This window comes from Ursus maritimus (assembly GCF_017311325.1).
Source record: "Ursus maritimus isolate PB19 chromosome X unlocalized genomic scaffold, ASM1731132v1 scaffold_X1, whole genome shotgun sequence".
NCBI lineage: Eukaryota > Metazoa > Chordata > Mammalia > Carnivora > Ursidae > Ursus > Ursus maritimus.
The window spans coordinates 27,001,581-27,018,406 of record NW_024423319.1 but is presented as its reverse complement, the minus strand read 5'-3'; the positions used below and the strand labels follow the sequence as shown (position 1 = coordinate 27,018,406).

Genomic DNA, 16,826 nt, shown 5'->3' with positions numbered 1-16,826 from the left:
CTCAAATAAATATCTTTAAAACAAAAAAAAGGAAGTACCAAGAGCCTGCCAAGAAATTTCAGAAAGCTGTCATCCAAAGAGATGCTGAAATCAGACAACAAGGAGCTTACTAAAGTTTGGGGTCTACGAGTATAGCATTTCTTGTGGGGCAGCTTACTGACTTCTAAAAACACTCTTCTTTTTCACATGGGATCAGCCCATGTGTAGAGGCTTTCACTCTTCAGCCTTTTCAAGGCACTACTCACCTTCTGCTCCCTGTCTTTTCTACCTGCCGGGGTTAATCACTCAGATGGCTTTGATTTTATCTCTGCAACTCCCTGATGAGTTTCAAAATAATGATTCCAAATGTCCCAGTCTCCCACCAAAACTAAGGGCCTCAGCCTGCCTTAGCTTTGAGGAAAGCTAATACCCTTTACATTCTACCATATTCTACCGTATTTGATATGAATGATACCATATCCAAGATGAAGCCCCTCTGATCATCTATCCTCTCTCTTCGTCTCCACACTTCTCTGTGTTTTCTCACCCACCCAAATTCCCACGGCACCTCTCCTTCCCAGACCTTTCCACTTGGCCCTAGAGAATTCTCAAAGATAGACAAACCCTCTTCCATGGAAACTCTCCCATTTTCTGGCCTTAAATGAAACATGGTTCTCCCCTCAAGACACCACTTCCCCTGCATCTCCACATATCACAGAACCTAGAGATAGGGTTGGCATTTTCCTACTACTTCATCACTACTTCTAAGCCATAACTCTCCCAACATTGCTTCCTTGAGGTTCATACAATCCATTCATTTTCTCTTCTTCATTGTGGTCATCCAACAACCTACTGGTCAGTCTCTCCCCACCCCCACCTCTCGCTCTCTCTCTCTCCCTGTTATTCACTGAATGTTGCCACTTGATTCACAGTCTTCTTCTCTAACAAACTGACCATCATCCCAGACATCTTCAGTGTTCCTATCAACAAACATCCATCTTGGGCCCCTAATGTCCAGGTGGGGGAGTCTAGGAAGGCAGCATTTGAACAGCCTCAGCTGAATGAAACTTGTAGTTTTCCTGCTGGTTTCTCAATATGAAATGGGCACATTTGAACAGGAGCTCAGCCTTATGGTGTCCAGGATAGAGTCTAGGATGATTGTAGGTGAATAGAGTTTCAATAAATTTGAATTTTTCTGAGCAGCCGACTTGGTCTCCAAGTATCTGAGACAGGGAGATTTCTGGGAAAGAGCATTTAAGCAAGAGTTGCAGCAGACTGAGTCTAGGTTTATCTGGCTGGCGGTACTGCATTCATATCAATTTTTTTAAAAGTAGGCTCCACGCCCAGCATGGAGACCAGTGTGGAGCTTGAACTCGTGACCCTGAGCTCAAGACCTGAGCTGAAATCAAGAGCCTGATGCTTAACCAACTAAGCCACCCAGACACCCCCACATCAATTCTATTACAAAGATACTGCCTTCTGAACTGTTTCATGATGTTGATAAGTACAAAATATTATTTCTTTTTTTTAAGATTTTATTTATTTGAGAGAGAGAGAGCAAGAGAGCATGAGCGGGGGGTGGGGGGCCTGGGGGGCAGAGGGAGAGGGAGAGGGAGAAGCAGGTTTCTGGCTGAGCAGGGAGCCTGACATGGGGATCGATCCCGGGTCTGAGCCAAAGGCAGCCACTTAACTGCCTGAGCCATCCAGGCACCCCACAAAATGTTATTTCAACAAATACTTCCTGAGAGCCTACTGTGTGGCAGGCACTGCCCCACGAGTTGAGTAAAGAAAAAAAAAATCCCTTACCGCATCGCTTAAATCAGTTCACAGCTATTTAATATAAATAATTCATATGTCAAGTTAATAATGATACTTCAGAGGGTTGTTGCGTGTTTTAAATGAGATGATTCATACCATGCTAATACCTCAATAAATGGTAAATGGTAAAGGGGTGGGGCTATTAAAAACTCCTGTGCACCTCCCAAGTGTAACCACCAGGTGTCAGGCTCCCCTAGCTAAACCCTACTAGGTCAAGGGTGACCAGGTTGTCTACCTCTCCAGACGTCAGCAGAAGAAGCAAAGGACCTTGAGGCGACTCTGCCCCTCACCTACTCCTGATCAGAGCTACTTAGGGGCAGACACTTCTTAGTAGAGACCTTAGGTGAGAGTGTGTGTGCCTACCGAGTGAGCCCAATCCAAAGGGTTCTGCTGTCTCATTAGGCACCACAATTTGGAAATGACCAAGATCCGGGGAGGGAGAAGCAGAAAAGGGACATTCAAGGGAAAGAGGAGCAAAAGCAAGGCAGATCCAGGGAGAGAATGAAGTAGGAGGAGGAAAGAAGACACTGAGACAGAGAGAAAGATAAAACTTCTCTTCCCCAGTCACCTCTCCAGGGCCTCACCCAAAGCTTTGCTAGAGCCCTCTCATTTCAGCCACCAGCAACCTGAAACCCCCACCTCCCAGGCTCCTGCCACACGTCAAATCCCCTTTTAATCCTTGTAATCCCACTGATTCTCTAGCTGGCTTTCTCCCGGATATATTTCAGAGAAGAGCTTTAGAGTCCCTGGCAAAGAACTCTTCATTCTTTTTTAGCCCACGTAATTTCTACTTTGTATCTGAGCTGCCATATTTTTCCAGACTTCCCTTTTCTCCTCATTAGAAGCTATATTTCCATTTTTTTGAAAGATGCCTTTCCCCCCCTTACAACAGCCTCTTTGACTTTGTCAACTAACCCAGCTGCATATTTTATGTCCCAAGTGCCTAGTATTTTTTATCATTGGCATACATTTTCTCAGGCTTCCAATATGTTATGTTGAAAATAGTCCACAGGCTTCCTGTGGGTTATTGACTTTTTGAATGTTAGTCTTAATTTTTCTTAATGCCTTGTAACATGTGGCATACCCAAACAGGAATGGGCCTTGTTCAGACACCATCCTGAAGCAGAAGTGTTGACTTAGTGTGCTCTCTCTGGACAGAAAGCTTGCTGCAACCGTTATTTAGACCCAACCACCAGTTAAGAGCTCTTTCCTTAACACAGAAAGCTTTGCTTAGGAATTTCTGAAGAAAGCCCAAAGAATTAATTAAGAAAATGGAGCCTACGCTCTAGAAAGGACAAAATAGTAAAAAGAAAAGCGTACTGCAATTAACATAGTAGCCAAACTTGTGAACTACCACTAATCCCTTCTCTCCCTTGGCAGTGTGGCAAAGGGAAGTGAATCTATTTCTAGGACAACATATTCTAGGAACTAGCCTAATATATCCAGTTACCTAAAAAATCTGAACTTGGATTTCCTCCAAATCATGATCGATCCAGGTCAAGACCAGATCACGCAAGAGAGGCCTGAGTCCTTGCATTCATCCAAGGCCACCACTGCTACTGTTCCTAGCCAGTGTCAAAAGAGAAATAGCCTTATTATGGAAATGGCCCTCCTGTAGTGACATTGCACATACCCACACAGGTAAAGCCTTGAACTATCTGAGTTGTGGTGGAATGCCTTGTGAGCCTCTGAAACACAAGAGCACGGGAGGTCTGTGAGGAGGTCGTTTACCACTCACACCTCCCTATATTCCCTCGGAGGCTGTCATGAGACAGTTTCTCATCACCTCCCCGGTTTTGGTGGGATATGAAGCTCTCTGTCCTATGCCTTCAGAATATAAAATCCCCCAGTGGCAGCCTAGAATGGGCTCCTTGGCAATGTTGAAACACCGTTGTTTCGGTGTTGTCCTTTTTAGTGTGTGGAACAAAGATCATGGGGATCAGGCACCTTAGGCTTCCTCTTCTTTCTTGCTGTCTACTTAAGTAATAAAATGTCTAGGTCTAGAAATGACTTGCTGTCTCTTTACCAGCCATATCAGTCAGGCCTTGGCCTTGCCTTGTGTCATGTGAAAGCTTGACAAGCCTTGAGCGATTCCACACAACCAAGCTGTGATTACATCCAAAGCATGGTGGGTTGAGGCTACGGTTGATTCCACTGACAAGGTCTGCATCTTTCTACCCAGTGGGAGCTGTTGCTGTTTCTGACACTGAGTGAGGGGCCTAGAAACTAATTGGCTCCCCTTTTTTAAATGTTGCAAAATCAAACGTAAGGACATTCTGCTTTACAGGAGACTAAATGAAGGGACAACTAAATACAATCTGTGACATTTGAGTGGATTCTAGAGTTTTAAACACCTCTAAAAGACATCATTACAATAATTAGAGATATTAGAATATGGATTATAAATCAGATAATAGCGTTATAACGTTACAATGTCTTGGGTGGGATCATTGTATTGTGGTTCTGCAGAAGAATGCTTCTGCTTTAGGAAACACATGCTGTGCTCGCTTCAGCAGCACCTATACTAAAATTGGACGATACAGAGAAGATTGAGCATGGCTTCTGCACAAGGAAGACAGGCAAATTCGTGAAGCGTTCCATATTTCTAAAGGTCTTTATTTAAAAAAAAAAGGAAATACATGCTGAAGTATTCAGGGAGTCCGTGCAATTTACTTTCAAACGATTCAGGAAAAAAATAATGTATATTTACAGCATAGATAAAGCAAATGTAGCAACATGCTAACAATTGATAAAGGGTATATAGGTATTCGTTGTATGATTCTTACAACTTAATATCTTAAATATTTCAAAATAAAAAATTAGGGGGAGGAACCATGCTGCAAAGAACATTCTTGCACGTATCTTACTGGGCACATGAAACTCTAGGTTATATACTAGAAGTGGAATTTCTAAGTTATAAAATATGAGCATCTTAAGCTTTATTCGATACTGCTAAGTTACTCTCCATGGTGGTCATACCAGTTTCTACTCCCACCACATTTTACCACATCTTCACACAACACTGTCAGTTCTCATTTCTGCCAATCTGATGGGTGTAAGAGAGTATCTCATTACTACTTTTTTCCTAACATTTTATTACGAAAAGAAATTTGAACATGAAGTTTTAAAAATTATGCAGTGAATTCAGGTGGTGGCTACACGAGCATTTTGTCATATTTGCTTTATCACGTTATCTATCCATCCCTCCACCCATAATTCAATTCCTCATATTCTGTTATGTATTTGAAAGTAAATTGAAAACATCTTTACACTTCACCTCTAAACACTTCAGCCTGCATATCATTGACAAGAGTTCAACATTTGCTTACAGATTTTTAAGGTAAAATATATACACAGTGGAATGCCCAAACCATGATATATACTTGCTAAGTTCTAACAAATGCACAAGCACATGTGACCCAGACCTCTATAAAAATACAGACCATTACCACCACTGCTAGAAAGTTCCCTAATTCCCCTCCAGGTCAACCCCTGCTCCCACCTCCACCGGGTAACCACTGCTCTGATTGGTTTTTCCGTGACAGATTAGTTTTGTCTCTTCTAGATACAATATGCACTTTTTTGTGCACAATTTCTTTCACTCAGCATGTGTTTGAGATTAATACATGTGGTTACCTCTATCACTAGTTTGTTCCTTTTAAGACGTTATTTATTTGAGAGAGAGAGTGAGAGAGCGAGAGAGCACAAGCAGGGGGAGCGGCGGAGGGAGGAGAAGCAGGCACACCGCTGAGCCGGGAGTCAGATGCAAGACTCAATCCCAGGAACCTGGGATCATGACGTGAGCCACAAGCAGATGCTTTAACCTACTGAGCCACCCAGGCACCCCTAGTTTGTTCCTTTTTATCGCTGAGTAGAATTCCATTGTATGAATATGGCACAGTTTGTCCATTTTTCCGGTGATAGACACCTAGTCTCTTTTCAGTTTGAGGCTGTTATGAATAAGGCTGCTATGAACATTCTTGTCAAATATTTTTGTGGACATATGTTTTCATCTCTCTTGGGTTTTTATTGTTTTAATCAGCCTGTCTCTGATTACTAGTGAAATTGAACATATTTTCCTTTTTTTAAAATTTATTTAAGTAATCTCTACACCCAAAGTGAGTCTTGAACTCACCACCCCGGGATCAAGAGTCGCATATTCTTCCAACAGAGCCAGCCAGGCACCCCAAACATATTAACCATATTTTACTGTATATATTATCTACTTTTATCTTTTGTTCATTTCTCTGTTAAGCTATCTGTCCTTAATCTTTTTTCTTTACGAAGCAGCTCTCGGGACACCTGGGTGGCTCAGTCAGTTAGGCATGTCACTCTTGGTTTCGGCTTAGGTCGTGACATCATGGATGGAGAGATTGAGCCCTGCATTGGGCTCTGTGCAGTGGGGAGTCTGCTTGAGATTCTGTCTCTCCCTCTCCCTCTGCCCCTTCCCCCAAGCATGCTTTCTCTCAAATAAACAAATCATTTTTTAAAAAGCAGCTCTTTTTAAAGTTTTATTTGTTTAAGTCACCTCTACACCCAACATGGGGCTCCAACTAACAACCCCAAGATCAAGAGTTGCGTGCTCTTCTGACTGAGCCACCCAGGCACCCCAAGAAGCAGCTCTTTTTATTCTGGATGCTAATTACATGTTTCTTACATGTTGTAAATATCTTGTCTCTTCTTTTTGTTTATGGTGTCTATTCTTATGTAGAAGTTTTAATTTTTAACACAGTCGAATTTACTAATTTTTTTTTCTTTTACAGTTATACTTTATGCACCTTGTCTAGGACAGTCATCTTCGGTCTAGGGTACACAGTCCCTGAAGGTATGTGAAGACTTTTAAGGTGCTTAAGAGTATGGATGGCTTTGAAGGAATTAATTTCTAGATCCTCAATTGCCTTATCTATTCTTTCCTAAAAGTGAAATATTTCAGAATGCCTGTGTGGTTGCCTCACTCTGGGCCTCCTTTTCCACCTTTCCTTTCACAAATGCCTATATCTCTTTTCCCCAGTCTGAATCTTAGTATTGTTCATTCCCCTAACTATAAAATGTCTGGTGAGCCAAACAAAGGGGCAAATCAAAATATTGGTGTTAAAAGTACACAGACTGTATTTATATCAAATTATAATGAAAATGAATTCCCAGTGAAAACAGAACAGTGGTTCCTTCTGGGGCGGGAATGAAGATTGACTACTTCAAACAAAAAAACACAAGAGCAAATAACATGCATGTTGAAATTTTCAGGAGTGAAGTGTACTAATGTCTGAAAGTTACTTTAAAATGCATAAACATAAGATGGGTTAATGGATGGTATAGGGGCTCAGGGCAGGCTGCCCCAAGATGGGCCACTTTGGCATAAAGATTATTTTGAGTTAAAAGTAATCAAAACCCAGGAGATGCTGGAAAAGCTCTCTGGGTCCCCCACAACACCCTAAATTTACATTGGAAAGCAGAGCCTGTACCAGGAAGAGAGCTATTCTTTTAAAAAAGATTTCATTTATCCATTTGAGAGAAAGAGTGAGAGAGAGAAAGAGAAGAGCCCGAGTGGGGGGAGGGGCAGAGGGAGAAGCACACTCCCCGCCAAGCAGGGAACCCAATGCCTGCTGATCCTGGGACTCCGGGATCATGACCTGGGAGCCGGAGGCAGACGCCCAACCAACGGAGCTACCCAGGCACCCCAGGAAGAGAACTATTAACAGAGACTCCCTTTTATGTAAGGAACTTACCTGCATAATAGGACAACCTTTTATTTCCAAACATCTCCTTTCACCTTCCTGCTAATGGCCTTCTCCTCTTTGTATCCTCAGACCTCTCCTTAATTCAACTCCAGAAGTTTCACGTTGCCTCGGTGTCTTTGGAATTTCCAGGTCTGTAGATTTACTACATGTACACCTATTAAATTTGGTTTTCTCCTGTCAATCTGTCTCATGACAACTTGATTCTAAGTCCACTTGGAAGGACCATAGCGCAGAGGCAGGTCTTCCACCCCAACAGGGGATAGAGGGATGGGTAGATAGAAAAAGAGGTATTAAAGTGAACATAGCAAAATGCTAATTGTAGAATCTAGGTGGCAAGGATATGGACATTTGTGTAGAATTCTACCAATTTCTTTACTTGTTTAAAACAAAAAGATGCTGAGGAAGCTTCCTCTAGTCAAAGTCTTGTGTCTTTTTCTGCTTCTGAGAGACAGGTTCATGAGAACAAAGCAATGAGAGCTGTGGTAAGAAATACTGAAGGTGGCAGTGCCTTATTTCACCCGGGCAACAAATTCATGGCAAGGCTCTGCCTCATCTATCTTAGAATTAGAATTCAGAACTGAGATAGTTCTTACAAGGAATGCATTAACACATTTTTGGTTTTTTTTTAAAGATTTTATTTATTTATTTGACAGAGACGGAGACAGCCAGCGAGAGAGGGAACACAAGCAGGGGGAGTGGGAGAGGAAGAAGCAGGCTCCCAGTGACACGGGGAGCCCAATGTGGGGCTCGATCCCAGGACCCTGGGATCATGCACCGAGCCAAAGGCAGACGCTTAACGACTGAGCCACCCAGGCGCCCCACACATTTTTATTTGAATCAAAAAAAAGCATCAGACTTTTTAAAACAAAATAAGTGTCATTTGACTTTTTCTTTTTATGAATAGGACTGACTGCCAGTTAGATTATATACTGGACATTTCCTATAAATTGAATAAACTCAGATCAGTAGCTCCAAAAACTTTTGATGAAAATATTTTTAAAGCTCAAGATAAAATAGAAGCATTTATTTTAAAATACTATGTTGGGAAATGTTTATTCAAATTAACAATATTTTAATTTTTCCAACCCTTTCTGAGTATATCAGGTTAAATAAGTTACCACTCAGTGAAAAAGTAAAGAATAGTTACTAGTCATCTAAAAAGCCTTTTTGGTATAGTTCCTAGAAGGTGAGAAGGTGAATAACTCTAGTGAATGAGTAACAACTCCTTTTACAAGTCAGGTGGTTTCCAATCCTTTGCTTTCAACAAATTTGAAGGAAAATCTAATCAGGTAGCCAGACAATAGATCATAAAAAGACATTTCTGATAGATCACTATGTGATTTTTGGAAAACAGCTCAGAAAGAGCTCAAATAATTAAACTACAATGCTATTATAATATTATTTATATTTTCAGATTCTTACGTTTGAGCAATTTTCTAGTGCATCTACCTATAAAAATAAAAACAAAAATAGAATTGAAACTGAACTCTCATTCTAGCAACAGGTTGTATTCATCCATCCATACGTACATGGGAGGGGAAAAAAAATCCAGCTCATTCAAGGGTGCATTTCCAATAAAATTTGATGTTTATGTTTTCTATTCATTTATCAAAATGTATAAAAAATCTTTGTTTTGAGCAATTTTATACCAATAATAAGTTACAAATAACTCAATACAGAGAAATTTTTTAATAGCTAAAAATATGTTTATAGGACATTTGCTAAAAAATTGTTTTATGTTCACATTTTTGCTGCAAAGAAATATGACAGAGTGATCAATAAAGGACTTTTAAGCATAAAAATATATCACATTAAGATAAAATTCTATGGGGGAAGTAGAATGGAAAAATGAATTAAAGACAAAAATAGATATAAATTTTCTGGCTATTAAAGAAGAGCTTATCCCTTTAATTTTCAAATGGATGACAGTGGGTATCAAATCACTATGGTATTTAGATTTCATTTAAAATAATGATAGATTTGGTTTTTATGTCACCATTTATAATACATTGGAAATTACATCCTTTGTAATTAACTTATAATGAAAACATTTTTATGTCACATTAAACATGTAAATGTAGATCCATAATTTTTCAAAATTCTTTGAGGGATATGAGAGCAAACAGCATGAAAACCACTGGTCTAAGAAATCATTTCCTACCCTGTGATGAAATTATACTCCCTTGTATTTTATTTTTTATTTTTTTAAAAGATTTTATTTATTTATTTGAGAGAGAGAGAGACAACAGGAGCAGGGAAGAGGAGCAGAGGGAGAACCAGGCAGGGAGCCTGACAACAATATAGGGTTCAATCCATGACCCTGGGATCATGACCAGAGCTGAAGGCAGACACTTAACTGACTGAGCCACCCAGGCACCCTCTCTTGTATTTTCTTTAAAAATGTCAAAGTTTTGGGGCACCTGGGTGACTCAATCGGTTAAGCATCGGACTCGGTTTTGGCTCAGGTCATGAGCTCAGGGTCTGCTTCCCCCTCTCTCTCCCTCTCCCCCTCCCCCCACTTGTGCATTCTCTCTCTCGATTAAAAAAATAATAAAATTTTTTTAAAAAGTCAAAGTTTTGCCTTTCACATTTCTGTCTCTCATCAGCCTGGAGTTGATTTCCCCAAAACCTAGCCCAGATAGACACAGCACCAGAACCAGCTGCAGCCTGTGGGGAAGCTTAACATTTCCCTCAAACATGGCTTAGCTTTACTGACTCTGAATCACGCGAGTGGGAGTAGCCAAGAATGAGTAGTGTCAAAAGCTGTTCAAGTGATTCTGGTTCACAACCAGGTTTGGGAACCACTGACTTATATGATAGAGGCCAAATGATTGACTGTGCCATGCAAGGTGTTAGAGACTGGACTGTATTCCCCCAAAAATTCATGCTGAAGTTCTAACCCACACTACCTCAGAATGGGACTGCATTTGGAGATAAAGACTTTGAAGAGGTAATTAAGTTAACATGAGGTGACTAGGGTGTGCCCTAATCCAATACGACAGACCGTCTTTATTGAGAAGAGATTAGGACGCAGACACACCAAGAGGGAAGACACAGAAAGAAGACGGCCATCTGTAAGCCTGGAGGACAGACCTCAGACGTGAACCTGCCAACACCTTGAACTCAGACTTTAAGCGTCCAGGACTGTGAGAAAATAAACTTCTGTTGTGTAAGCCACCTGGTGTGTGGTATTTTGTGATGGCAGCTCGAGTAGACTAATATACAAGGATTTTATCGGGGCCCTGACTACGTCTCAGATCTCTTGTCAGGCCCATCCACCCCCACCATCCCCACCTACCCACACCTCTGCTTTACTAGTTTTGAGACCTTGGGCAACCTAACCTCTCTGTCCCCAGTTTTCTTACCTGTAAAATGGGGATAATAATATCACCTACCTAGAGTTGCATGATTAAATGTGATCATCTATGTAAGGCATTGAACACAATGTGAACATAAAAACACTCAATAAATGTTGGCGGCTACACTCCGGCCATAAGGCACTAACTGCCATCCTCCAGTCGCATGTTGTTTTGTTCCCCTCCGTGAGTCAACACGTCTGCTGATATGTCTGCTTAGAATGCCTTTCTCCCATCGTGTCAGCTAGCTAACTCTTGGTTGTTCTTCAAGACTGAAGTCCGTGTAGAGCCAGCTCTGATTCACTCTTCTCCCTCCCCCGCTTCTAGAGCTCTCCTCTAGATTCCCACAGCACCCTGTGCTTGCCTCTACCAAGTGAGATGCCATCGCAGGGTGTTAGGCAGAGGAGTGACCTGATCTGGCTTGAGTATCTACCATATGCCAGGTACCATTTTAGGTTCCTAGTCAAGATGAGAATAAAAAGAACACTTAACTTAGAGGGTTACGGAGAGGATTATGAGAGACTTAAGACAGTGCCGGGCATATGGTAAACTCTCCATAAACGCTAACAACTATTATCTATCTACATTCAGGACACTTTCTCACATCTACTGACATCTATGGCCTTTGGTAAATAGTCTTCCTCCCTAAACACAAATCCCACTACCATCCTGAGTGATGACGCCTCCAACATGCTAGCGCCTCTCCTGGACCTCAACTCCTGTAGCTTTCACCTCCGCCCTATTCCAGACACACCATGACAACACCCTGACTCTGGCATTGTTGCTGGACTTTTGCAGACTGACTACATTGTGTACAACTACAGGAACAGATTAGAAAGCCTGGATGGAATTTTCCATTAGCTTAAGTGGAGAGTGAGCTCTTCGGTCCCTACCCCAAACAAGCAAAAAGTCTCTTCTGTATGACTGAGTCCTGGAAGATAAAAGCAAAGGAAAAAAGGGAGGGCTGGCTGGAGATGCTAGTTTTGAGGGCACGAGATAAAGGCAGGCATCTTTATGACTGCTCAAAGAGAGGAAATTACAGTTTCAGTCTTTCTGGCAGCAAGGAGGGAGGGAGAGGTTAGCGATCAAGACACTTGAGCAAAAGTCAGGAGACTGAGGGGCAGGTGCTGCTGATAGACACTGTTCGGCATGAATGGCCTTCACAGAGGCTGTTCTCTGCTGATGAGTCAAGAGTAATCCTATGCAGGTGTGTACTCCTTCCTGCCAGAAGGTACACAGCTCTGAGGGCAATGCCTGCAAGTCAGGGCTCACCCCACCTTCCCTCACTCAAAACAACTCTGCTCTTTATTTAGTTGGGCTTTCACTTACAACTGCATTTGCAAATAGTGTTATAGTGCTAAACCTTGGCTGTTCCTCTTAGCAGTAACTACACGTGTTACTTTCCACAGAATCCAGCTGCCACTGAGGTGTGGTGACCATCCTCCAGATTCTTCTCTACTTATCTACATCTCATCACTTCTAGCCTCTAAGGATGTATCTTTTTTCCTAGTCAAGGTTAATGCCACTACTCAAGCATGATTGCCTCTCTTTCTCATTTCTGCTGCGTCTTTATGCTATCTATTGTCCTTTCTCCATATTAAATTGCTGTTTGGAGTATTTGGCAATGGTTTAACATTGGCAATTTCATACGGTTCAAGTTAATATACCTTTGTTCTTTTCCTCTCTAAATATTCCTTCTTTTTGACCAAAAACGATTACAACAAAATATCCTTGTACAGACAAGAGTAACCTCTCTATAGACTGTGTTTTTCTAACTTCACACCTCCTGTGTCCCTTCCTATAAAACCTAAACACCATACCCCAGCTATATCTGCCTTTGCTGTTCACATCTCCCAACTGACAATTTACCTAACAAATATTTACCAAGGGTCTGGCATGTTTATGAAATTTTTATTCATTCAACAAATATCTTCTGAGTACCTATACTAGGCCATATATTATTCTAAGTACTTGGACTAGATCAGTGAACAAGATAAAAATTCCTGTCCTCTTGGAACTTATAGTCTAGTAGGGGTTGGTAGGAGACATACAATAAATAAACACAATAAAGAAAATAACGGGGTGCCTGGGTGGCTCAGTTGGTTAAGTGTCTGCCTTCAGCTCAGGTCATGATCTTGGGGTCCTAGGATAGAGTCCCGCTTCAGGCTCCCTACTCAGCAGGGAGTCTGCTTCTCCCTCTCCCTCTGCCCCTCCCCACCACTTGTTTTCTCTCTCTCAAATAAATAAATCTTTAAAAAAATAACCATATAGTATGTTACAAAGTGATAGATGCCATGGGGGGAAAAAAGTAGAGCAGGGAAGGGAGATTGAGAATGCTATGAGAGAAGTTATAATTTCAAATAAGGTGGTCATGGTAGGCCTTATTGAGAAGGTGACAATTAAGCAAAGACTTGAAGGACCAGCCATGGAGATATCTGGGGGAAGTCTTCCATGCAGAGTGAACAGCAAGTGCAAAGGCCCTGAAGCATGAAAGCTAAAGGAATAGGGGAAAGAATAGGAAGGAAGACATAAAGGTACGAAGGACCCTGATTGTATAGAGCCTTTGTATTAGTTATCTACTGTTGGGTAACAAATTGCCCTAAAATTTAGCTATTTAAGGGGTATCTGCCTGGCTCAGTTGGTGGAACATGGGACTCTTGATCTCGGGGTCATAAGTTTGAGCCCCATGTTGGGTGTGAAGATTATGTAAAAAAATAAAAACAAATAAGTAAAATTTAACTATTTAAAACAGCAATATACAGGAATTTGAGTGGTTTGGCTGGGTGGTTCTAGCTTTGGGTCTCAAGAGGTTGCAGTCATCAGAAGTCTGGGCCTGAAGAATCCTCTTCCAAGGTGGCTCACTCATGTGGTTGACAAGCTGGTGTTTGTTGGTGGTGGGGGAGGAGGAGATGTGAAGAAGGGGAGGACCCAGGTTTTGCCCATGTGGGCCTCTCTATATGCTGTTTGAGTATCCTCATGACATAAGAGCTGGCTTCCTACAGAGCAACCAATCCAAGACAGAGCAAGGCAGAGAGCACAATGCCTTTTATGACCTAGGCTTTTACATCATACGTCATCACTTCCACAGTATTCTATTAGTTTACACAGGTCAGCCCAAGTTCATTGTAGAAGACAACTAGCCAAGGGCATGAAGAGCAAGAGGTAAAGATCATTAGAGAACATCTTGGTGGCTGGCTACAACAGCCTTTGTAGGCCATTATACATCTGTGGCTTTTACCCCGAGTGAAATGGAGAGCCACTGAAGGATGTGAGCAGATAAATGACAAAGAGCTGACTTATTAGGACAGCTCTGGCTGCTGTGTGAATAGACTGGAGAGGGGCAAGGATGTAAGCTGGAAGACCAGTGAGGAAGCTAAAGCTCAAGAGAGAGACAGACCAGGGTCATAATGGTGTTGATGAGAATTGGTGGTATTCTGGATATATTTTGAAAATTGAGATGGACAGGATTTGCTGATGAATTGGATGTGGGATAGGAGAGTGGGGGGTGCATTAAAGACGACTCCAAGAGTTTTGGAGGAATTACAAAAATGAGTTAGACACAGATCTTACCATAAATGAACTTAAGGTATAGGTGAGATAAGACATGTACACAAATAGCTATATTACATGGCAGAAAGCACTGCGTTCCATAACAAAGGCACAAATTCAAATGCCAAGTGAGATGAAAAAGTTCTGGAGGTACTCAATGCCACTGATCTGTATACTTAAAAATGGTCAAAATGGTAAATTTTATGTTATATACTTTTTAAAAAAGAATTTATTTATTCATTTGACAGAGAGAGAGAGTGAGCGCAAGTAGGCAGAGCGACAGGCAGAGGGAGAGGGAGCAGCAGGCTCCCCGCTAAGCAGAGAGCCAGATGCAGGCTCCATCCCAGGACCCTGGGATCATGTCCTGAGCAAAGGCAGACACTTAGCCAACTGAGCCACCCAGGTGCCCTTACATACTTGTTTTTAAGTGATCTCTATGCCCAACATGGGGCTGGAATTCACAACCTGAGATCAAGAGTCGCATGCTCCACTGACTGAGCCAGCCAGACACCCCTACGTTACATACATTTAATTACAACTTTGAAAAGGTGCTAACAAAACCAAAAACAAAAATTCAAGTGCCAAGACAGTTCAGAGGAGGAACAGATGACCTTCAACTAAAGGAATCAGAGAAGGCTTTGAGTAAGGGCAGTCTTTCCACCCTTGAGCCATTTGAGTAAATGAATGGAAGGCAGGAAAGCTGGGGATGGGCAGGGGCACAGTTCTCAGTTCCATTTTGTTAGAAGAGAGGTAACTGCAGTCAATGACTGAAGACAGCCTTCTGTGACTGTCTCAAGTGACCTCAAGGAAGAATCAAAAACCGGGAGAATGGCAAAACCAATTAAGCAGAGACATGCAAGCAATATTTTTAAACAATCAGATATGACAGAAACAAAGTATTAAGATGACCTAAGGGTCTTTCTTGTGTCTATGTGGAAAGCAATAAACCTTAATTTCTTTTAAACCTTAATTTTTACAACCGTAAAAAATTAGACCTTTTGATGTGCAAGTATTTGGACAGCTGCTTGCAAGCAGGCATACCCTTTTCCCCTTTTGTATATATAATCCCCGGTAGCTAATGAGCTTTGGAGCAGTTCTTCAGAGCCATCGGAAAGACTGTTTTCCCAGGCTATAGTCCCCAGCAAGACAACGAATAAAGCATTTACTAACCTACTTTGAGGATGGTTTTCTTTCAGTTGACAGTAGGGTGCCCAAGGGAAGAGTGAACATAAAGCTAAAGAGTTTTAACATTATCTGGGAAGTAGTGTTGAAGGGTTTAACTCACATGGCCTTGTGCAGGCTGTACTGCGGGGGACCAGTCCTAGAGAGGCCAGTCGGGAGACCGGGTAATGGTCAGAGACACCTGTAATCAGAAGATCTGGGTTTGAATCAGTGTTCCAGCTCTCACACGCTCTAGCAGTGTGACTTTGGGCAAGCCACCTAAACTCTCTAAACCTCAGTGTCTTCCTCTGTAAAATGGAAATAATGGTAGTTACATATTTCATAAGATTGCTGTGAGAATTAAGTAACTATTTGCTTGCAATTACTATTACTGCAGGAAGTCAGATGTGAGATTCTCAGAGCTATGACAGTAAACGAGGATCGGAGGGGAGAATATTTAGCAAAAGCCTAACAACCAAAAAGAAGTCTCTTCTCTCCTCCCTCCAAATTCCCTTTTCAAGAAGGGTAGCATCATTTGAGGATGCAGGTGATACTTATACTCATCCTCTTTAAATGAAACACTCATTCAGAACCTCTCAGGTCACTACGCTAGCATAAAAGGGAGCCCAAGTTTGTGAGACAAAATTAATTTGTTCGACGATCTTACAGCATGCTTGAAATAAATCCAGAATACGATCAGTATTTTATGTACCAGATTTCCGGTTTCCCTGCCTTCTGCTTTCTTCCCTATTCATTTTCCCTTCCTTCATCTCTCAATCCCCTTCCTGTCCTAACTGAATGTCTTTTTCCTTTTATCCTTCCCATCTAGGACACAGACCATATTCTAATCTCAGTTCCGTCATTTATTAGCTGCATGCTAGTGGAGGGGCTTATCCTCTCTGAGCCTCAATTTCCTCTGTAAAATGGGTTTTATAAGAGTGCCTATCTTACATGGTTGTCAAAATTACAACGAAGAACACGTCATATGCCTATCACAGTGCCTGGTCTACAGGAAGAATTCAACTTGTTCGCTCTCTTCATCCGCAATTTTACCTCTATTCCCCAACTGGTCAACACCAGAGCCCAGCAGGTAAAATCCGTGGGGAAAAAAACACCTCGAGGCTAAAGAGGAAACGGTCGAGCTGGGGGCGGGGACTGCGAGGTGCCCACTGCGCAGGCGCATCCGCTAGGTCAGGTTTTGGCTTCCAGCTGGGCGGGGGGGGGG

The 16,826-nt window shown here is 41.9% G+C and overlaps 1 long non-coding RNA gene and 1 other non-coding gene across 4 annotated transcripts in view; one reads left to right on the top strand and one right to left on the bottom strand.

The window, feature by feature from the left end:
* Positions 1–16,826, bottom strand: part of LOC103680227 — a 77,304-nt gene that overhangs the window by 60,055 nt on the left and 423 nt on the right. The window contains exons 1-2 of one of the 3 annotated variants that reach the window (XR_573082.2): positions 16,655–16,786; positions 15,726–15,803 (exon numbers count right to left, since the gene is read on the bottom strand). This is a non-coding gene — a long non-coding RNA (uncharacterized LOC103680227). Of the gene's footprint in view, positions 1–15,610; positions 15,804–16,654; positions 16,787–16,826 lie in introns of those variants that run through there. The other 2 variants (XR_005834504.1, XR_005834503.1) reach the window with 2 other exon arrangements.
* LOC121103785 lies at positions 4,298–4,404 on the top strand. Its single transcript, XR_005836061.1, has one exon. It is a non-coding gene; the product is annotated as a U6 spliceosomal RNA (small nuclear RNA).